Source organism: Hyaena hyaena, unplaced genomic scaffold (assembly GCF_003009895.1).
Source record: "Hyaena hyaena isolate Hyena2069 unplaced genomic scaffold, ASM300989v1 scaffold_80, whole genome shotgun sequence".
Classification (NCBI taxonomy): domain Eukaryota; kingdom Metazoa; phylum Chordata; class Mammalia; order Carnivora; family Hyaenidae; genus Hyaena; species Hyaena hyaena.
The window spans coordinates 198261-222388 of record NW_024080712.1 but is presented as its reverse complement, the minus strand read 5'-3'; the positions used below and the strand labels follow the sequence as shown (position 1 = coordinate 222388).

At 48.0% G+C, this 24128-nt stretch overlaps 1 long non-coding RNA gene across 2 annotated transcripts in view; it reads right to left on the bottom strand.

The window, feature by feature from the left end:
* LOC120232933 overlaps positions 1-23053 on the bottom strand; it is a 32007-nt gene extending 8954 nt beyond the window's left edge. For both annotated transcript variants that reach the window (XR_005528683.1, XR_005528684.1), the window contains exons 1-2: positions 22761-23053; positions 2843-3012 (exon numbers count right to left, since the gene is read on the bottom strand). This is a non-coding gene — a long non-coding RNA (uncharacterized LOC120232933). The remainder of the gene's footprint in view (positions 1-2842; positions 3013-22760) is intronic.
* Between the last annotated feature and the right edge of the window lie 1075 nt (positions 23054-24128).

The window sequence follows — 24128 nt, the reverse complement described above, 5'->3', positions numbered from 1 at the left end:
CTTAATTTTTAAAACGTTTGTTTATTTTTGAGAGAGAGGAGAGGGAGAGAGAGAGAGAGAGTGCGCGCAAGCGAGCAAGCAGGTGAGGGGCAGAGAAAGAGCGGGGGACAGAGGATCTGAAGCAGGCTCTGTGCTGACAGTGTGACTCCAGTAAAGAGCCCGATGTGGGACCTGAACTCACAAACCATGAGATCATGACTTGAGCTGAAGTCAGATGCTTAACTGATCCACCCAGGTGTCTCAGGGCTGGATCATTTTTTAAAGACTTATTTTGTTCAGGGAGATTTCAGGTTCACAGCAAAACTGAGAGGAGAGTGCAGAGGTTTCCCATATGGCCCCTTCCTGCCCCACATGCAGAGCCTCCCCAGTGTCAACGTGCAGTGCCACATCATCACCCAAAGTCCGGTGTACGCAAGGGTTCATTCTGAGTGTTGTGCGGTCTGGGGGTTTGGACAGATGTATAAGGACATGCATCCATTATTATCAGGGCTGGATTTTTGAGTGTAAAACTACAGCGAGGGGCACCTGGGTGGCTCAGTTGGTAGAGCATCCAACTGTCGACTTCAACTCAGGTCATGATCTCATGGTTCGTGAGTTCGAGCCCTGCGTCGGGCCCCGCACCAACAACGCAGAGCCTGCTTGAGATTCTCTCTCTCCCTCTCTCTCTTCCCTGAGCGTTCTCTCTCTCTCAAAATAAGTAAACTTGAAAAATAGAATAAAAACTACAGGGAAACGTTGAGCATGCCTGGGACGGTAACATAGTACCTACAGACTCATGATGTGTCTGACAGGCACGGTCGTCTTCACCCTCCTGGTCCCTTTTGGAGGTTTGCCAATGGATACAGCCAACCTGTTACGAATTTAGAAAGACTCGGGGGAAATTCTGATGGCCAAGTCCCGCTACGTTGCTCCATTGTTGCTATACACTGTTGCTTGGAGACCAAGTGCGATCTGTAGAAGCAATTTTGTTCTTCTTTACCTTGAAGTGATCTGTCAGGGGGCCTGGCTGCCAAGCCGATTTCCTATTCTTGTGCATAACGGTACAGCACATTGAAATAAAGAGATTTCTTAAAAACTTAGCATGGCTTAGCTGACGGTACATGATACACGCCAGAACCCATTTCATAACAAATTCAAGTGTTAGATAAGATAAGCGGTTTTAACCTTCCGGGGAACCTCGGCTTCAGTTAACCTCATCCTTAAACTAATCCAGTAGATGTGTACGTGGTGCTGCAGGCTTATCTCTTCTTAGTGATCTGAAATGTTTAGTAATAGCTGGAAGAAGTTCTCTTTTACTTCTGTGGTTCTTGTTTCAAAACATCCTTGATTTTCATCTCATCAAGATGGCATCCGTGAGCACTTACTGAAATCATGGTTTTGGAGGTGCTCCTGATAACCAAGGGCCTCCTCCTGCTTCAGTTGTCAAGGCTGGCTCTGTGTCAGTGTGGGGGGGGGGGGACGCCAAGATCTGGAAGCCCCTAACGGAGCAGCTGGGCTGCAAGCAAACCTCCCCCACCCTTGTCCTGGAGGGAGACACTGTCATTATTATCCCTTGGGAAGCAGATCCGCCCTTTGCCTGTAGGGGAGACACTACCTCAGTATTCCAAGGCTCCGTGCCACACAAACATCCTTGGAAAGGCAATCCGGAATCGGTCACTGGCTTTGTTCAAAGGGAAAAATGCAAGAGAATCCCATACCGCCGTCTCCATTCAGATGTCTGCTTAGATGTCCCCTCTCTAAAATGGCCCCCCATGTCACCTGCTACCCCTGTCTGTTGTAAACTTCTTCCGCCTGTCATCCCTGTATCACTCGGGTTTAAAATAGTGCTTAGCACCTAAGTGCTCAATACTTACTAAATTAGTGAATGAATGAACGAATGGGCTGTCACTGGGTATCTCCTTTCTCCTAGGCATACTGAATGACAGTACCGTGTATCTCTGTACTTATTAACTTTTCCCAAACGAATTACTTCAGACACTCTGCTCAATAACAGGGTGCCCCTCAAAGCGCCCAGGAGTCCTTAATCACCCTACCTTCTGAAAGATCCTGCCAAGTTTGGGATCCAAGGCCGTGGTTCAAAGCAGAAGCCTCATTTCAGCCTTTCGGTAGCAACAGCACAGAAAGGAAAGGGCCAACTCTAGGACCCGTCTCTTTGGTGAAGTTCAAGGCCCCAGTAACCACATGACCAGTGTGCCTAAGCTTGGAGAAATCTGAGTCCAGGCACAAGAGGCCTCAAGAACTAACCCACGATGGTACGGAAAACAGACCGCGGGCTCAAGAATTTCAAACAAGACAAGGGCATTTTTTCCCAAGGAAGAAGAGAGTGCTCCCCAACCAGGGGCTGGGAGATGCCATGCGCTGGTCCTGGACACACGGAAAGCAGGAGCCGGACGTACCCAAAACACTCATCACAGCCCCAGCCCCTTGTCCAAGAAAGACTGAATTCAGAAACAAGCTTCAAAAGACTAAGCTGATACGTGTCACCGAGAGCAAGGGGAACCAGAAGAACAAAGGGACGTGTGCCGATTACCGAGCTATCGCCTCTCAGCCCCTGAGCACACTTCTCCATGCCCACCTTGCCAGCTGCTCCGTTAGGCTCTTCCGGGAGGGGACACCAGAGGGACACTGGAGGAGAGAGAAGGCTGTGCTCTTGTCTACTGCAGCTCCCCTTAGTGTCTCCCCGGGAACGGCCCCACCCCCGGCCCTAGCAGTCGGCTCCAGGTCCTGATTCGTTCCTACACCGCAGGGCCAGCCTCATCACACCTGCTGGGCCATATCGGAACCATGAGATGGGATCAGAACTCTACCGAGAGGTCTGGGCTGCAGCCCTGTGGGGACCCACCTACAATCTTCCAGGGTCAGACAGCCTCAATCTCTTCCCACTGAGCCCTGGGGGTGGTGGCTGCTTCCAGCAGGTACCATCTCGGAGATACCTCCACGTTCCTTTGCCTGTTTTCAGTCTTCTAACACCAGGGTGACCAATTTCTTGTATTAAATGCACTGTTGAAATAACTGGGTTAAAAAATTTTTTTTAATTATTTGTGAAAGAGACAGAGCACGAGAGGGGGAGGGGCAGAGAGGGAGACACAGAATTGGAGGCAGCTCCAGGCTGTGAGCCATCAGCACAGAGCCCGATGTGGGGTTCGAACCCACGAACTGCGAGATCCCATGACCTGAGCTGAAGTCGGACGCTTAACCGACTGAGCCACCCAGGCGTCCCTAAAATAACTGTTCTGAGTTCTGCTTTACTACCAGGACTATGACGAAAGCAGGGGCTTTGACAATGACGACTGGAAAGAGGGCCACAGGATTTGTTCATAGGATGAAAACATTAATGACCTCGTTCCTAGTCAACCTCTTGGTAGCTGACTGCTAGAATTAGTGTCATGAAGCTCTGCTGATCATGGAGGGATTGATACCATCCATGGTGGCAGTGTTCCTTCCTTACCCTGAGCTGTATTTTCCCTACGTATTTCATGGAATCTGTGAAGTGACAAGCAAGTACTTTATGTGTCATGGGACGCAAGCACAGGATCCTATGTTCTAGTTACAGCAGTCCCAATGCGTGAGTCTCACCTTGTAACACACCATACATTTGTCATCATATCGCAAGGAAGTGTAACCCATGCCAGATGTCACCATGCTCTATTTTAAGTGTTTCTGAATGACAGGCATTTCCACATTTACAACTGGTGAGAACGGGAAATTATTCACAGACATGTGAGGGAAGGAGACATTTAGTATGGTCCCGGGATCTGTTTCTGTGCTCCACAGAGCCTTCCCTGGCAATGTTTTCCGCACGTCCCCTGGGCAGGATCACCAAAGCACAGCTGGCCTCTTTGAGGGGGTTGGGGATATGCTGTTTAAGTCAGTCTCTCACACCTGAAAACAGACAGCAAACGTTCTTCTTACAAAAATAACTCAAGGGACAATGAGATGAGATGTGCCTCCTGAGGAAAGAGCACAGACTTGCCAAAGACACTGAACTTGAGTCCATTTAGACCTCTGGATCAAGATGAGAGTGGAAGGAAATAAAGAAGACGGAGGTCAGGTTCAACTGCCCCAAAATAGAAAATAGAAGAATCCAGGCAGTGAGAGATTTTATAGGTCAAATGGCCTCAATTTTTCAAGAGATAAATTATAAGAGAACAAAGGGACAGAGAGGAAAGCTACGAATTCAAAAAGATCCAAAAGATATATCAAGTTATGGCGGCGTCGGGCTGGCTCAGTTGGTAGAGTGTGCTACTCTTGAACTCGGGGTCACGAGTCCAATCCCCATGTTGGGCAGGGAGCCTACTTAAAAAAAGAAATGAAAAGAAAACAGATTCAAAAGATATATCAAGTTTTTAAAAATGAGCAAGGCCGGCCTACAATGTCTAGGGAGAAACACTGTGTGATAGAATGATACAGAAATACCAGTGGCTCCTGGGTAGCTCAGTCAGTTATGTGCTGCCTTTGGCTTATGTTCCAAGCATCCAGAAATCTCTTCAAGTCCCGGTTCATGTTTGCTGTGACTGAGAGTGTACAATGCTATACGTGGACAAATTCTGATGCCCTGGGTCATTTGGGAAATGGAGAAATACCACTGCAGCTGAGGGTACACTGGAAAGCATGATGAGCACATCTGGATGTAAGTTCTGGAACTATCTGGCCTGTCTGCTGGTTTCGTCCAGAGGGAGGAAGCCATACTGCTTTGGAGAAATCAGGAAGTCACTGACATGACTTGGCAATGAGCAAATCTGGGAATCTGAATGAGTCTGAGACCCAACACAGAAATCTCAAGTACTCACATTCACTTCAAGTTTGAAAAGATGTGTGCACATTCCGTAGCCTCTATCCCTTATATTTGTGACGTTTCAACCATCTTAAAAGAGCTTTCCTATACCTCGCGTTATTTTGCCTCCAAAGCAATCCTCAGAAACTGAAAACACAACTTCGTCCCTCTGTTTTTTTTAAATAGTTTACTGTAAAGTTGGTTTCCACATAACACCCAGTGCTCATCCCCACAAGTGCCCTCCTCCATGTCCATCACCCCCCTTCCCCTCTCCCCCACCCCCATCAGTCCTCAGTTTGTTCTCGGCATTCAAGAGTCTCTCATGGTTTGCCTCCCTCCCTCTCCCCCACCATTTCCCCCTTCTTCTCCCCCACAGTCTTCCGTTAAGTTCCTCCTAATCCTCCTATACGTGCAAATATATGGTATCTGTCCTTCTCTGCCTGACTTATTTCGCTCAGCATGACACCCTCAAGGTCCATCCATGTTGTTACACATGGCCAGATGTCATTCTTTCTCATTGCCCTGTAGTATTCCATCGTATAGATAAACCACATCTTCTTGATCCATTCGTCCGTGGATGGACACTTAGGCTCTTTCCATGGTTTGGCTATTGTTGAGAGTGCTGCTATGAACATTGGGGTCCATGTGCCCCTATGTATCAGCACTCCTGTGTCCCTTGGGTAAATTCCCAGCAGTGCTATTGCTGGGTCATAAGGGGGTTCTCTTTTTAATTTTTTGAGGAACCTCCACACTGTTTTCCAGACCAGCTGCATTTTCAGGAATAGAATTTAGTGATTCATCACTTACATATGACAGCCAGTGTTCATCCCAACAAATGCCTTCCTTAATGCCTGTCACCCACTTAGCCCATCCTTTCACCCAACACCACACCAGCAACCTTCAGTTTGTTCCCTGTATTTAAGAGTCTNGGCAGGGCGGGGGGGGGGGGGGGGGGGGGGGGGGGGGGGGGGGGGGGGGGGGGGGGGGGGGGGGGGGGAGAGAGAGAGAGAGAGAGAGAGAGAGAACCCCAAACAGGCTCTGTGCGGTCAGCATGGAGCCTAATGTGGGGCTTGATCCCACGAACCATGAGATCATGACCAGAACCGAAGTCAAGAGCCAGATGCTCTGTCATCTGAGCCACCCAGGCGCCCCTTTTCATCTCTCTTTTACAGGTGGGAAACACAGAAAAAGCGACCTGACGGTCTCCAGCACACACGGCCTGCCTGACCAGCGAGCCCCAAAGCCACGCCTCCAACCCTCCCTTAGCTTCTCCCTTTTGAAAATGCTCAGCTGTGGCAAACCTTGATCCTTGCCGGGTTGATGGGATTCTGTGAAAGAGTAGCATTTTGTTTCAACAAAGTGTGGTAGATGAGATGAGTAAAACTTAGGTTTAAAGAAATGGAAAAGGTATTATCCTTAAGAATAAGGCTGATGTTTTCACTCTGAAGTTTCCTGGCTCCTTGACCAATCCTCCTTCCAAAATACCACATGGTCTCCAGGGGGAGACTTAAAAGTCAGCGCTGTGGGCTGTGCACGCGCAGTTCGGCAGTTCGGGGAAAAGCAGGGTGCATGCGAAACGTGTCTAACACGGCCTCCTTCTGCTGCTTTAGAGAGAATGGCGAACACGAACCAAAATAGTAAATTCTTTGGGAACAATATTATGGTACAACTTTTGCTTCCAGCACTTTCAGCTCACTTGCTCGAGGAGTGCACCACAACCAGAACACACTAGAAGGCCCTTCGGATGCTGTGGTGAGTGTGAGGACCCGTGGGCAAGGCACGTTACCTTGCTGAGTCTCAGTTTACTTGTCTTTGAAGTGGGGATACGGGGCTAGATGAATGGGGCGGGCTTCTGGCGCCGGTCTGCAACGCTGTGCCCTCGGCGGGGTCCCGGAGCCCACGTCCTCTCTCTCCTAGGCTCCTCTCTGACAGTGGGGTCGCCGAGGTCACCGCTCTCCCTTTACACCGAGGCACACTGCTTCACGGTGGTTCCCCTGACTGGACACACGGCCTCTCTCAGGATGGTTTACAGGCCCCACTTTCCTGTCCTTCAGTGAAATCCACAGACATGTGATCTACCTTCACGTACCTTTTTTTTTCCCTTCAGGAAATGCCATGCTGTTCCAGTAAGAACAGAAAAAGGAGTAAGACGTGGGGCACCTGGGAGGCTCAGTGCGTTAAGTGTGGGACTTCGGCTCATGTCATGATCTCATGGTTCGCGAGTTCGAGCCCCACATCAGGCTCTCTGCTGTCAGCACAAAGCCCACTTCAGATCCTCTGTTCCCTTCTCCCTCTGCCCTTCCCCTGCTTGCTCTCTCTCTCAAAAATAAATACACATTTTTTATTTTTTTTAATTTTTTAAACATTTATTCATTATTAAGAGAGAGATGGAGTGTGAGCAGGGGAGGAGCAGAGAGAGAAGGAGACATAGAATCGGAAGCAGGCTTCAGGTTCCGAGCTGTCAGCACAGAGCCCAACGCGGGGCTTGAACCCACAAACCACGAGATCATGATCTGAGCCAAAGTCAGACGCTTAACCAACTGGGCCACCCAGTCACCCCAATACACATTTTTTTTTTTAAAAGGAATCAGATAAAAGGAATCCGTAAGGAAAAATATTCTGACACGCCAACAGTCAAGCATGATAACATCGAACATCCTTGTTCTCTGCTACTCAGAAATCTTTGGAAAGTTCTGGATTAAAAAAAGTATAGCATCTCACAAGACTTTTCAGAAACTAGAACATGCTACCATTTATTGCCAAGTTAGAAGGGAGAATTTGGTACGGGTGGGGAGTATTTTCCCAAATCAGAATACCAGGCGAGCCATTCTTTAGGGCTGTTTTATACGGCTAGTGTTCTTACGGACTTACTTCGGGAAACACTTTCCTCCATCAGTCATGGGGTACATCCAATCAGAAGCGACACCGCAAACCCCTGAATTGTTCATTCTCCACGCTGAGTGTTAGTGGGTCTAGGGGCACAGAATGAAAACTGAAGCTCATTTAGTAGCATCCTGGGCTACTACCCACTAGATTTCAGTAGCACCCACCGGCCCTATCACCCCCCACCCAAGTTCTGGCAACAAAAAATGTTTCCTGGACATTGTCAAACGTCCCGTGGAGGGCAAAAGTGCATCCTGTTGAGAACCACTAAACATGTTTAAATACACGTGTAATATCAAGCATTACGTTACAGTTTTTTCCTGTTCGCATTTTATATAAGTTTAATTCAGATTCTCCATGTGCATCATCCAACAATGATGTCTTCACCCTTCTGGAAGGCTCTTTTCGAGTCAGCTTAAAGGAACCTTTCAGATTTCCTTCATCATCTTTTTTTTTTTTTTTAATGTTTTTATTTCTGAGAGAGAGAGAGAGACAGCGTGAGGGTCAGAGAGAGAGGGAGACACAGAATCCGAAACAGGCTCCAGGCTCTGAGCTGGCTGTCAGCACAGAGCCCGACGCGGGGCTCGAACCCACGAACATTGAGATCATGTCCTGAGCTGAAGTCAGACGCCCAACCGACTGAGCCACCCAGGCGCCCCTTCCTTTCTATCTTTTTTGAATTTTTATTACTTTTTTTAAAATGTTTTTTATTTTTGAGGGCAAGAGCGACCAAGTGAGCATGAGTTGGGGAGGGGAAGGGAGACAGGGACAGAGGATCTGAAGCAGACTCTGCACTGTCAGCACAGAACCTGGCACGGGCCTCAAACGCACGAACCATGAGATCATGACCTGAGCCGAAGTGGGATGCTTAGCTGACTGAGCCACCCAGGTGCCCCATATCTTTTGGGGGTTTTTAAACCTTCTTTTCTATCTTAAATATTTTGAGATATAGCCACTCATATCTTGGGGCCACTGAACATTTTATCCTTAGCCATATTTTTTTTCCATTCATTGTGTATCCATGTGTGGGCTCCAAACCTAATGATATATTGAGATGCTTTTAATTTTTTTTAATGCTTTTATTTATTTCCGAGAGAGAGAGAGAGAGACAGTGTGAGCAGGGGAGGGGCAGAGAGAGAGGGAGATACAGAATCTGAAACAGGCTCCAGGCTCTGAGCTGTCAGCACAGGGCCTGATGTGGGGCTCGAATCCATGAACTGTGAGATCATGACCTGAGCAGAAGTCAGATATGCCTAACTGACTGAGCCACCCAGGCGCCCCGAGCTGCTTTTAAAGAGCTTCTGCGAAGGCTCGTTCATGCTCACATGCAATGCCAGTGATTGCCAGGGGCGGCTGGTGCGGGGATCAGAGTGTGGACCTCACAGCTACACTGCCTATGGGCCTTCCCTGACTCTCACTCCTCAGCCTATGACCTAGGGCAAGGTACTTAGCTAGCCTTTCTGTGCCCCACTTTTCTCCTCTGCGAAATGGGGGGTTGGCAGTACTGACCTCACAGGTGTTTGGGGAAGACTCATGGGCTGATAAGAGTAAAAGGCCCAGCCAGTGCTTGGTCCCCAGTGAATAGTCAAAACATGTTAGATATGATCAAATGCATGGGAATAATGACCGATCTGTATCATCTTTTTTAAAATGTTTGTTTATTTTTGAAAGAGAGACAGCTCACTAACAGGGGAGGGGCAGAGAGAGAGGGAGGCACAGAATCCAAAGCAGACTCCAGGCTCCCAGCTGTCAGCACAGAGCCGGAGTCGGGGCTTGAACCCACGAACCGTGAGATCATGACCTGAGCCGAAGTGGGATGCTTAACTGAGCCACGCAGGCGCCCCATGACCGATCTCTATTAAAAGGTGTTTTATTCCTTTTTACTAGGGGCTTCTCAGTTCCTTCCTGGCTCTCTTCCTGCTGTTAGAGTAAATACTCGGTGCCCAGGAAGAGACAAGCCACATGCACGCAGGGAATCAGGAAAAGACCGTTTATTGCGCACCGGTGCCAGCCTGGCAGATTCACCTCCAAAGGCTGAACCCCGAAACTTGGCATCGGCCTCCTTTTATGGCTGGGATGGGGGTGGTTGAGAGACAAAGGAAAAAAGGAGAGGCACTTATCAGTGGGGCCATCTGGGCAGTTGGTGGACGCAAGAGGCAAGCAAGATTACAGAAGCCAAAAGTATGCAAGGGGAGTAACCAGCTTTGGACATCTGGCCAGCCCCTTTGATCTTGTTTTTACCAGCTTTTCTTCTCACTGCCCCACATCCCAGATCATCTTAGGCTAGAGCGTGAATAAGCGTGCCCTTCTCTGCCATGCTTTCCTCCAGGTCTTTGCATCACGCCCAGGCCTTGGCCTTTGGAAGGCAAAGCCGTAGCTACTTGATTAGTAGCTTTTGCGTGTATCACCACCCTCCTGAGGGGACCAAGGCCGCCTGCATGGAGAAGAGTGAGGGCAGGGCCACTGTGAAAGCAGAAATAGAAACAGAGGCTACGAACTTTAAATATCAGGCCATCACGTGGTTAGAAGTGTTCTGATCACAGTTTGAGACAGAGAACAAAGGATAAGTGTATTACAGCTCGCTGGCTGCCTTTATAGAACAGAAACTGATCAACAGGTGGGGAGGGGACTGGGCTGGTTTCACAGCTGTGATTCACTATCACAGGCTCTAATACTATTTCAGCAGTATTTAAAAAAAATTTTATGCTTATTTATTTTTGAGAGAGAGAGTGCAAGCAGGGGAGGGGCAGAGAGACAGACAGATAGACAGAACTGAAGCAGGCTCCAGGCTCTGAGCTGTCAGCACAGAGCCCAATGTGGGGCTCGAACCCACGAACCGTGAGATCATGACCTGAGCCGAAGTCAGACACATAACTGACTGAGGCCCCCAGGTGCTCCTATCTTAGCAATATTTCACGAGTATTTCAAATTCTGTTACAGTAGCAAAAGAGTCTCCGTTTCTCCCCCGGAATGCAGCTGATGTCATGATAGATACATCTCATCGAAAGCAGATTAATAGTTCTCTAAAGTGGTCGGCTGAATTTTTGCTCATTTACTATTTACCTGGCCAGGGCCAGGGCGGAGGATGGGAACGGCATTCTGGGGCCAGAGAGTAATGGTATTTTTTTTGGTCTATGGCTGTGACTACACATATCAGCGGTCCCATTGGCCTGGGAAGGCACTCTTTCATGTCTCAGGTCCTGGAGTGGGACATAAAGATTCATGGGGTCGACTGTGCTGATAACGCAACTATATTTCAGGCTCCTCTCCCCAAGTTTGCAGCTTATAGAAAAGGAGCCCAGTAAGTAGTAGTTCTAGGAATGTGATTTAAGAGAGTTCACCATCACCAAAAAATTCAAGTGAGTCACTCTGTCTTGCAGTGAAACTTCTGAAGGGCAAGGATGGCCATGTGTTTCTCTTCCTGACTTGGAAGGCTCTCTGAGTAAACAAGTCATCTGGGGGTCTTGAACTGGTGCTCCTGAACTTGGACCCAGGATCAGGGTCAGGTACAGAAGTCATGGAATCAATGCTCTGTGTTTCCAGGGCCCATAATAGTGAACAGGAGCTGAGCTGAACTCAGTCAGCCCAGCTGCCCACACAACCACCTGATTTAAAAAGGGGACACTGGTTACATGTCCCAAGGATGGCATCCCCTGAAGGTCATAACAGTGGCTGCTCCTGACTGCTCAGAGAAACAGTTTTCAGATCACATATCACATTAACTGCAGAAACCTAAGGAAAAAAAAATGAATGCAAATATCCTCCGAATAATTATAATCCTGCATCTGAACAGCGGACCCCCAGTGGCTCTCACACGTTTGGTGGTCTCTGCGGGAACAGCTAACCATCAAAGCTTTGGTTCTTTAACACATGGGAGATTATTTCGAACCCTGAGGGATTTGAACTCTCTGCATTTTTCACAGGAAGCATCACGCTGGTAAGAGCCAAGATCTGACGCTCAGTAACCAGACACTACTATTAATGTATATCTCTAAGAACGGAGAGAAAGCTTTCCTGAGGGTTGCCTTTATTTAAGTTACCTAATTTCCTGAGACAGATGCAAAATTATTCTACTTTGTATGGATCTGGATTTGACCTTCATGTGGCCAGCAGATGTGTCAGTGGGTTACAAATCTATTTTTCTGAAATGAAACTATGCAGTGGGAGAAGAAATTGAGAACTACATCCTTACCGGAGCACCCCGATTCCACCGCCTAGGAAACCATTCCCCAGGCAATGCCCTTCGTGTCTCAATCAAGTATCCAGGCAGGTCCTGCATAAGTTGGATATAGACCTTGGCAAGAATTGAGAGATGTGAACATTCTTCTAGGGACTTAAGTACATCGTTTTCATGGGACTGTTGCCAGCCTTTGGTGGGGGGGCGCTGCTTTTAGAACCTGGAGGGGCACCTGGGTGGCTCCGTCGGTTAAGTGCCCGACTTCAGCTCAGGTCATGATCTCATGATCCATGGGTTCGAGCCCCACTTCGGGCTCTGTGCTGACAGCTCGGAGCCTGGAGCCTCCTTTGGATTCTATGTCTCCCTCTCTTTCTGCTCCTCCCCTACTAATGCTCTGTCTCTGTCTCTCTCAAAAATAAACATTAAAAAAAAAAAAAGAACTTGGAAAAATCTGGACTTTGAGTCTTCAAACTCTTAGAATTGGGGTTTTAATAAGCTGAGGTTCTAGATGTTGACTGGCTCTTGTGTTTGCTAGTAGCAGACTAGCCTTGGTATGAAAACCATATGATAAAAGAACATCACTGGTGGGGCACCTGGGTGGCTTAGTCGGTTAACCGTCCGACTTTCGCTTAGGTCATGATCTCGCGGTTCGTGGATTCGAGCCCTGCGTCGGGCTCTGTGCTGACTGCCAGCTCAGAGCCTGGAGCCTGTTTCAGTCTGTGACTCCCTCTCTCTCTGACCCTCCCCTGCTCATGCTGTCTCTCTCTCTCCTTGAAATAAATAAAACATTAAAAAAAAAAAAAAAAAAGAACACCACTGGCTTCTTTCTCTTGCTTGAGCCCACCCAGGCAAGTTGCAGTAGGTAGCATGTGCTCCGAATTCGAGAAGCTCAAGTCAGTTTCAGGGAAACGACTTTATTTTGGGACACAGACTTGATTACTGGGAATTGCAGGAAGAAGGCCACCTCTCTGTTTTGACGCATAGCCACACTTCTTAATAAACAGAACTTTTATCTTTCTGTTCTTTTTGTGGTTTTCTCTGTGGTCTTTCTCCAGCTGTCTCACTGGCTTGTTTCCAGGTAATCTGCTTTCAATGTAGGTGACCTCACCGGCTGAAACAAATGCGATTGCATCTCTCTTTCACTTAAAATCCATCGGTATTTTCTCACCGCATGTACGGTAGACTCTGAAGTCCATGACACTGATAAATTCATGTGAGATAAGTAAATTTAAAGTTATATTTTATAAAATATTAAAATATAGAGAGAACATGGAATATGCGTTTAGAATAGCATCGGGGATAAAGATCCTCCTCTGTCCTACAGCCCTCTAGCTGATTCCGAAATCAGACTGACATGAGGCAGACTAACAAGAGAAAATCAAATTTCCCAGATGTCTGTGGGGAAGCCTCATGTGTGTGAAATTCCAAAGACAGTGAGGCACCACGAAGCCCACGCGAGCTAAGGGCAGAAGCAGGGGCCTGAGGACACACAGAGGAGGAAATGCATTGGCAAGAAGTGGAAGGGGACGGTTCTAGAATGCAGGGAAGCTCCTCCGGTGGTAAAGGAGGCCTCTGTTAATCTCCCTGTTGTGGACTCTCCTTTCCAATGTAAACATAGCAGTTGGGGGGGTGGGGGGAGAGCCATCGCGCTTTTCTTGGCTCCGCTGGCTTTTGATCACTTTTAAATTGAAGTGATCTTTATGCCAAAGTGGCACATTTTGGGGCGTCTCATCCTGCAGCCCTTCAATAGCAAAAGATGGGCCATAACCAAGGTGCTGACTGATAACTAATTAACGAAATATGGAACATCCATACACGGGATGCTATGCGGCTGTGAAAAAGAATGGGGAAGCTCTTTAGAGATGGGTATGGTGAGACCAAGCCACAGCCCCCTACTTGACCCCCTCAAAACTAAAGCACTCATTCCGTCCCCGCCAAATGTTGACAAATGACATTTTAGAGCAGAGATCTGCTCTGGAGCTTGTCCGGATTGTCCCCACTTGCTTGCCCCTCACTTCACTTCTCAGCCCCCCACAGTCGGGTCCTTATGCCCTCCCCGTTGTGAAAACTCCCCTCGGTCATGTCCCCACATTACAATTACTGGATCCTCAGTGCCCACTGAGCTGATGCAAACCGGCTCACTAAGCCTCAGGCCCTAACTGACCAATGGGCTATGTACAACCAGGTTACCCACAAAGGGAAAATCCCATGAAGTCCCCAACATCCCCATGCTCCCTCGCTCTGTCCCATAACTGTGGCCCCTCACCACGGCCTCTTGGCAGACAGTCTCCCCTTTGCTGGGTGTTCTATCAACTCCTGTCTCCTCTGTTCTGCCTCGGGTGAATTTTTTCACCCCCCCGCCCCCCCACCGTGCCGCCGGCCCCCATCCGATCGAGATGCCCCACGGCTCTCCCGGGCAGCCGTCCTCTGTGTGGTAACTCCGAAGTCCCCGTTCCCTCTAGCTTGTGGCCTGGCTTTCCCTTGGGGCTCTCCTGAAGTTCCCTGCTGGATCCTTTGCATTCCACCCACCCCAAATCCCGAGTGGCAGTAGAGGATTGTGTAGAAAGTTTCCCGACCAGGCACGCATCACTTCCTCCCGTATCCCAATGGTCAGCGCTCAGTCACGGGGCCACAACGGAAGTGCAAGGAAGTCTGGGAATGTTGACTTCTTGTGCGTCCTGGGAATGGGACCAGGGCACATCTTGCTGGAATCTTTCACGCTAACGGTGACCTCCTCGCTGCCACCAGTGGCTGCTTGGGAGCCCTCCTTGGCCCTGATGTCCCTGTGGCATTGTTCATTGTTGATGACCGCTTCCGCGAGTCGCCTGCTTCCTGGGGTTTGTCACCTGCCTCTGGTTGGCTTCCTGCCTCTTTAACTGCTAGTTCTCATTTCCTCCACGGGCCCCTTTTCCCTCCGCTGCTTTTGTTACGGCCACATCTCTCTTCTGCACAAAACACTGAGGAGAGCCGCCTTTCCCTACTCATCTTATATCCCCATTCTTTTTGTCCCTTTGGCATTCTGATTCTTAACAAGGTGACCGCCACGGAGTAAGTGCCCGATGAACGTTTGTGAAATGAATTAGACAGGGGAAGGATTCTTTGTCAACTCATGGTCTCTGTGCACACAGTTAATTCTAAAGGCAATACGAGCAAAGTGTAAACCTTACGGGGTCTCCAGGTACTATGCAAGTTCACAGAGCAAAATCCCTTCTTGTTGAAAGGAGATTATGAAATCTGCACGGATGAGGCAAAGTAGAATGGGGAGGGGCGCCTGGGTGGCTCAGTCAGTTAAGTGTCTGACTCTTGATTTCGGCTCACCGTTTGTGAGTTCGAGCCATGTGTTGGGCTCTATGCCGACTGCGTGGAGTCTGCTTGGCATTCCCTTTCTCCCTCTGCCTCTCCCCTGCTCATGCACGCACCCACGCTCCCTCTCTCTAAAACATAAATTTAAAAAAACAAGAGTAGAATGGGTGGGTCAGATTTTCCTATGCCAAGATGGCCACGGAAGTGTTCTGAGTGACAGATACAAGGGCAGAGATGGTGGGCAGGTGAATTTGGCTGAAAGGGAGGGTATGTATAGGAAGGAAGCAAGAAGCAAAAGATAGGCTTGAAGAAAGAGGAGTCTCATTTGTAAGCATCTTGAGAATCACATACCTTTGACTTTAGGTCCTGGAAAGCACTGCAGATTCTTGATCAGAGTGATTATCAAACTTTTCTTAAGCACTTACTTTGTGCCATACGCTTTTCTAGGCGCTTGGCTTATGTCAGTGATTAGAACACATAAAGGGCCCTGCTTCCCAGTAAGTTACAGGAGAGGGAAAAGGCAAATAAGAATCAACATAATACACGTGTAAATCAGATGCGATCTTGGAAGGGGGTAGGTAGGTACTGTGAGAAAAAGGAAATCGGAGCAGGATAAAGAAGAATCGTGATTTGGGGGTAGGGCAAGGGGGTGGGCACGGATTACGATGTTGAAGAGCACGCTCAGGGTAGACTTCACTGGATCAGTGAGATTTGAGACAAGATCTGAGGGAGGTGAAGGCATTAACCAAGTCAGTACCTGAGAGTGAGAGGGGGGCTGTATTAGCCACTGGAAAACAAATTACTCCCGAACACAGAACCTGTAAACAATGACCAGCCCCTAAGAGCTCCTAGTTCCTGTGGGTCAGGAGTTCAGAAGCAGCTTAATCGGCTCAGGATGTCTCCCGAGGCTGCGGTCGGGATGGTGGCTGGTGCTGCGGTTGTGGGAGGATCTGACTAGAGAACAAGGGTCTCCTGCCGGGGGGGGGGGGGGGGGGGGGGGTGGGGGGGGGGGGGGGCTCACCTACAGGGCCCCCAAACTAACCTGTCTCTCAGCAGGTCTCCGTTCCCCGGCACGCAGGCCTTCAGGATCCTCACGACAGAGTGGCCGGCTTTCCCCCTGAGCCGGGGGTCCAAGAAAGAACAAGACAGAAGCCATAACGTGCTTTGTCACCTCGCCTCAGAAGTCACAAGGCATCACTGCGGAAGTATCTTATTGGTTACGCAGGGCCGCCCTACTCAGCATGAGAGGGGACCACATTGGGGCCTGGATGCCAGGAGGGGAGGCTCGCTGGGGGGCCACCTTGGAGGATGGCTCCCACAGGAGTACGCCAAGTAACAAGACAAAACAACTAGAACAAAGGCTCTGTGGTGGCAGCGTGTGCGGAAGGGCAAAGTTGGGGTGCTGGAGAGGGCGGAGCGGGGGGGCAGTGCGGCTGCGGAGCTCAGCTTCACTATCAAAGTGAAGGGATGGAAAACATGCCATGTAAATGTAAACCAAAAGAAAGCTGGGGTAGCTATATTTATATCAGACAAAAGGGACTTCGGGACTATAATAAGAGACAAAGAAGGTCATAATGATAAAGGGATCAATCCAGTAAGAAGAGGTAACATTTGTCAATAGTCATGCACCAAAGATAGCAGCACTTACATACATAAAACAAATATTAACAGACCTGAAGGGAGAAATAGAGAGCAATACCAGTCGGGGACTTTAACACCCCAATTACATCAATGGAGAGATCATCCAGACAGAAACCTGATAAGGAAACATTGGCCTTAAGCAACACATCAGATCATATGAACTTAATAGGCATATTTACTTATTTTATTTTTGAAAGACAGAGAGACGCAGAGATGGGGACAGAGCATGAGTGGGCAAGGGGCAGAGAGAGAGGGAGACACAGAGTCCAAAGCAGGCTCCAGGCTCTGAGCTGTCAGCACAGAGCCCGATGCAGGGCCCAAACCCACGGACCGCGAGATAATGACCTGAGCTGAAGTCCGATGCTAAACCGACTGAGCCACCTAGGCGCCCCCTTAATAGGCATATTTAGAACATTCCATCCCAAAGCAACAGAATACAGAGTCTTCTCAAGTGCACAGGGAACATTCTCGAGTATAAACTTAGAGAGACTGAAATTACATCAAGTACCTTTTCTGACAGCAGTGGTCTAAAAAAAAGTTACATAAAGGAGCCTGGAAAATTCACAAATATGTGAAGATTAAACAACATATACATGAACAGTCAATGGGTCAAAGAAGAAATCAAAAGAGAAATAAAAATACGTGTCTTAAACACAAGTGAAAATGGAAACACAGCACACTAAAACTTACTAGACGCTGCAAAAGCAGATCTAAGGGGAAAGTTCATAGCAATAAACGCCCACCTCAAGAAATAAGAAAGGGGTTGGGGCGCCTGGGGGGCTCCGTCAGTTGAGCGTCCGACTTTGGCTCAGGTCATGATCTCATGATTCGTGGGTTCAAGCCCCGCGTCAGGCTCTGTGCTGACAGCTAGCTCAGAGCCTGCTTCAGATTCTGTGTCTCCCTCTCTCTCTGACCCTCCCCCGCTCGCTCTCGCTCTCTCTCTCAGAAATAAATAAAAATTAAAAAAAAAAAAAAAAAGAAATAAGAAAGGGGCACCTGGCTGGCTTAGTTGGTAGAGCATGCGACTCTTGATCTTGGGGCCATGAACTTGAGGCCCATGTTGCATATAGCATTTACTTTAAAAATAAATAAATTGTTTTTAAGCAAAGGGAATATGAAAGATCTCAAATAAACGACTTATCTTTACAGTCAAGGAACTGGAGAAAAGAACAGGTGAAGCCCTAGGTTAGTAGGAGGAAGGAAACAATGAAGATCAGATGAAATAGAGACAAAAAAGGCAAGAGAGAAGATCAAACTAAGACACTGGGTTTGTTTTTGAAACTAAGAGCTGGCTTTTGGAAAAGATAAAACCAATAAACTTTTAGCTAGACTCATCAAGGGAAAAAAAAAGAGGACTCAAATAAATAAAATTAAAAATCAAAGACAAGACGTTACAACTGATACCAGAGAAATACAAACTCCCATGAGGCTAGTATGAACAATTACACACAAACTGGACAACCTAGAAGAAAAGAACAAATTCCTAGAAACATACAGCCTACCAAGACTGAATCGTGCAGAAACTAGTAAGGAGATTGAATCAGTAATCAAAAACAGCCCAAAAAACCAAAGTCCAGGACAGATGGCTTCATTGGTGAATTCTACCAAACATTTATTTATTTACACAAAAATTTAAAAAAAAATTTTTTTAACGTTTATTTAACACTGAGATGATAGAAAGAGACAGAGTGTGGGTGGGGGAGGGTCAGCATAGAGTCCAATGCTGGGCTCGAACTCACAAACCGTTGAGAACATGACCTGAGCCAAAGTCGGACGCTCAACCGACGGAGCCACCCAGGCGCCCCTAAACAAAATTTTTTTAATGTTTATTTTTGAGAGACAGAGACAGAGTATGAATGAGAGAGGGGCAGAGAGAGAGGGAGACACAGAACCGGGAGCAGGCTCCAGTCAGAGCACAAGATGGGGCTTGAACCCACGAACCACGAGATCATGACCCAAGCCAGTCGGATGCTTAACTGACTGAGCCCCCCATGCGTCCCTCTAGCAAACATTTAAGAGAAGAATTAATATCAATCTTTCTCAAGCTTTTCCAAAAAGGAGAAGAGGAGGGAATACTTCCAAACTCGTTTTATGAGACTGGAATTACCCTGGTACCAAAACCAGAGAAAGCCATCACAACAAAAGAAAATTACACACCAATATCCATGATGAACATAGATGCAAAAATCCTCAACAAAATATTAGCAAAGTAAATTCAACAACACATTAAAAGGATTATACACCATGATCAAATGGGATTTATTCCAGGGAGGCAAGTATAGTTCAACATATGCATATCAATCACTAACGGAAGGATAAGCGTCATATGATCATCTGAATACATGGAGAAAAAACATGTGACAAAATTCAACATATATTAATGATAACTCTCAACAAAGTGGGTATAGAGGGAATGTAACTCAACACAATAATGGTCAGCTAACACCATACTCAGTGGTAAAAAGCTAAAAGCTTTTCCTCTAAGATCAGGATCATCCACTCTCATCACTTTTATTCAATATTGTTTTGGAAGTCCCGGCCAGAAAAGTCCGAGGCACAAAAAAGAAATAAAAGACAACCGAGTTGGAAGGGAAGAAGTAAAACTGTCACTATTTGCAGGTGACATCCTATTATATATAGAAAACCCTAAAGACTCCACCAAATAAACAGAAAACCCCATAACCTGATAGATGCTGGCGAGGATGTGGAGAAACGGGCCCCCTCCTACACTGTTGGTGGGAATACAAAATGGTGCAGCCCCTCTGAAAATCAGTGTGCAGGTTCCTCAAAAAATTCACAGAACTCCCCTATGACCCAGCAGTAGCACTGCTGGGAATTTACCCAAGGGACACAGGAGTGCTGATGCATAGGAGCACATGGACCCCAATGTTCGTAGCAGCACTCTCAACAATAGCCAAACCATGGAAGGAGCCTAAGTGTCCATCAGCGGAAGAATGGATCAAGAAGATGTGGTTCATCTACACAATGGAATACTCCATTGCAATGAGAAAGAATGACATCTGGCCATGTGTAGCCACATGGATGGACCTTGAGGGTGTCATGCTGAGCGAAATAAGTCAGGCAGAGAAGGACAGATACCATATGTTTGCACGTACAGGAGGATTAGGAGGAACTTAAAGGAAGACCGTGGGGGAGAAGAAGGGGAAAAATAGTTGGGGAGAGGGAGTGAGGCAAACCATGAGAGACGCTCGAATGCTGAGAACAAACTACGGGCTGATGGGGGTGGGGGGGAGTGGGGACAGGGGCGATGGGCATGGGGGAGGGGCACTTGTGGGGATGAGCACTGGGTGTTATCTAGAAACCAACTTGACAATAAACTATTTTAAAAAAATAAAGTGAGAAAAAAAAAGAACATACACATTCTGTAAAGTTGCAGGCCACAAAATCAATATACAAAAATCCGCTGCATTACTATACATTAATAAGAAGCTACCAGAGAAAGAGAAATTAAGAAAATAATCCCATTGACAATTACATCAAAAAGAATAAAATACCTAGGAATAAGTTTAGCCAAGGAGGTGAAAGACGTGTACACTGAAAACTAGAAGACCGTGAACAAAGAACTGAAGAAGACACAAATAAATGGAAAGACATTCCATGCTCATGGATCAAAAGACTTAATATTGTTAGATGTCCATATTACCCAAAGCAATCTACAGATTCAGTGTGATCCCTATCAAAATCCCCATGGCATTTTTTTTTTTTTTACAGAAATATAACAAACAATCCTAAAATTTGTATGGAACCACAAAAGACCCCAAATAGCCAAAACAACCTTGAGAAAGAACGGAGCTGGAAGCATTATACTTTCTGAGTTCCAACTATATTACAAAGCTATAGGAATCAAAATGGTGTGGTATTGGCATAAAAACAGACACACAGATCAATGGAGTGGAATAAGAGAGTCCAGAAGTAGATTCACACATATGTGGTCAATTCATTTATAACCACATAAATGTTTGGAGCCAAGAATATATATAACGGGAATTTCTTAAAAAAAATTTTTTTGATGTTTATTTATTTCTGAGAGAGAGAGACAGAGCATGAGCAGGGGAGAGGCAGAGAGAGAGAGACAGAATATGAGGCAGGCTCCAGGCTCCGAACTGTCAGCACAGAGTCTGACATGGGGCGCAAACTCACGAACCATGAGATGGTGACCTGAGCCGAAGTCGGACACTCAACCAACTGAGCCACCCAGGCGCCCCAAAAGTTATATGTGGATTTCTGCCTGTGCAGCGGGTCAGCCCCCCCAACTCCTGCGTTGTTCAAGGGTCAACTGTATATATACAATGCAATATTATTCAGCCATAAAAAAGAAGGAAATCTTGCTGTTTGTGACATGGTTGGACCTTGAAGGCTATATGAAAGACAAATATCGTGTGATCTCATTTATATGTGGAATCTTAAAAAACCCCAAAATCAAAAAACCGAACTCAGATACAGAGAACAGATTGGTGGTCACCAGAGGCAGGATTGGGAGGGGGGGGTGGCAAATGGGTGAAATGGCTCAAAAGGTACAAAGTTCCAGTTATAAGAATCAAGAAGGCCTGAGGATATAATGTACAGATGGTGATTAGAGTTAATAATAAAGCTTTGCATATTTGAAAGGTGCTAAGAGGTAAATCTTTTAAAAGGTCTCATCATAAGAAAAAAAACTTTAACCGCATGCTGACGGATGTTAACAGACTTCTCCTGGTGATCATTTCCTTATACAAATATTGAATCATTATGCTGTGCCCCTGAAACTAAGGAAGTCTTACGTGTCAATTACATCCCAGTAAAGAAACTGCATATAAAAAAGACTTTTATACGGTGACTAAAATGGGGAGTTACGGGAAGGTTCTGAGCACAGGAATGACATGAGCTCACTTACGTTTTAGAGTCTCACTCTGGCTGCTGTGGTGTGGTGTGTCATGATGAGCATTTTTGAAGATGAACATGACCCTGCTCTTTAGGAAGTGCTCAAACTCCAGTAAGGGAATCCATTAGGGTGCTAGTATAAGGATCTAGATCATCCAATAATCCTGGGTCCTCGTGATAAAGAGGACCTGCCCCCGACAGAGGCAGGAGAAATAGAAAGGCAAATATGACTTATAAACGTGTTTTAAAGGACAAATGCCCCCATCAATGACTGATTTGATACATGAGGTGAGACGGTAAGCAAAAAGATAAAAAATACGGGAAGTCTGAGCCTTTGAGACCTGAAGAATCTACCTTGAAGGGAGAGGTGAGGTCAGCAGAGGGTACTCTCCTTAAAAACCAACAACCAGGGGCGCCTGGGTGGCTTAGTCGGTTAAGCGTCCGACTTTCGCTTAGGTCATGATCTCGCGGTTCGTGGGTTCGAGCCCCGCGTCGGGCTCTGTGCTGACTGCCAGCTCAGAGCCCGGAGCCTGTTTCAGTCTGTGACTCCCTCTCTCTCTGACCCTCCCCTGCTCACGCTGTCTCTCTCTCTCTCTCTCCTAGAAATAAATAAAATATTTAAAAAAAAAAAAACCCAACAACCAAATTATTCTGAATAGAGATGAGACGGAGCTCCTGGGACAGCCCTGAGAACAAATTTCAGACTTAAGGGCGCCTGGTGGCTTAGGTCATCATCTTAACAGTTTGTGAGTTCGAGCCCCGTTTTGGGCTCCCAGCTCTCAGCGCAGAGCCCACTTTGGATCCTCTGTCGCCCTCTCCCTCTGCCCCTCCCCCACTCATGCTCTCTCAAAAATAAATAAAAACACTTAAAGAGAAAATTCCAGGCTTCGAGCAGTGCGTTAGTATTAATGCAGGAGAGCACAGTTAGTGGGCTTAAAGAAAAGGCTGTTAAATGCACCTTCCATCTCCTTTCACCCTTGAATCTGACCCCAAGTCAAAGCAGAGGACTATGGAAAAGAAGCAGTGTTTATGGCCATAACCTCCACCATCCACGGGAAAACCACCGTCTTCACCGGCAGCAGCTTCCACTCTCCCTCTTACCTTGCTTCCGCTCCTCTCTCGTGGCTTTTCTCTCCTTGCGTGTGGACCCACGTGCAGGTGATGACGCCCGATGACGGGGCCCGGAGGTAGAGCAAGACTGCGAGGCATTTGTCGTTTCTGGGCTGCTCCGTTACTCAAGGGTGCAATTCCCAGGCATATTTGGTTATATCTGGCCGAACAGCAGAAAGAATCCCTTTCAAAATCAGTTAAGGGGTGGAAAGGTTTGGCGAGGCCCCAAGCCCGCGGTGGCAGGTCCGGCAGCAGCCCGCAGGCGAGGAGGGACGCGGGACGAAGAGTGGCGCTCGGGCTTTGGAGAACGCGGAAGGAGAGAGGGAGACGGCGGTCCGCGCAGGCGCAGACGCGGTGCACTGGAGCACGGCCCACGCTTGACTGCGGCCCCCGCGCAGGCGCAGGCGAAGCCCTCGGGCCCACACTTCGTCAGAGACGGGCTCTCCTTGCGGTTCCCAGTGACCCGGCCGTCTGCGGGCCGCACAGACGCTCCAGAGCTGTTCCTTTGTCCTTGAGCGTCCCCACGGCAAATGCACGCCTCCTGGGCTTGCGCACTCAAGATGAGCTGGAAGAATCCAGGCGCACACGGCGCTGTGGCTAAGAAACCAAACGCGCGCGGGGACTGGAATGGGCGATGCATGTTTTCAGTCCCAGCACCGAACATGGGTGTGATTCTCCCCCTCTGAGTTACCCCTTCAGGAGGTTTTTCCTGGTGTCAGAGTTTGGGGCGTCCTCCGGAGGCAAGGATATGAACACCAGTTGTCTGCCTGGGAGGGGGTTCCCACGAAAGGAGGGGAGCAGGACTTGAGCCTCAGGCATGGGAAGGGGCAATAAGGGCTGGCTGGGTCCTCAACAACCGCCGTCGGGGACCTCTGGGAGCCAGCCTAGGACCTTCTGGAAGTTAGCCTCGCCAGGATGGCGAGGGGGCTGCAATGCCCGTCCCGGCCGATTGTCATCTGGCTGCGTGCTGCTTCCAGAACAGTGCCTTTCCAACACTTCGGCGTGTCTGTACAGCAAACACCTTCAGGCAACCAGAAAAATAGCTTTCGGGCCGAGAAACACAGGGGTTCACCGGGAACAGCCTTCAGCGCTGGGAGAGGGGGGCGCGGCGCAGGTGTGGCGTCTAACTCCGCCGCCAGCCAGAGTGATAGACGGGATCGACGACAAATGAGGCCCCCTGAGCCGCACTCTGCAATAGCGGCCCACCGGCCTGGACTGTCCTCAGCACCCTGGAAAAGCATCATGGAGAACCCGGGGCCAACCTCTCCCTGCATGCAGGCACGCTGGAAATACAACGTGTTCCCTCGACTCCGATGCAGGCCCCAATCTTAGCTCCGCGCTCATAAGCGGAATGACTCC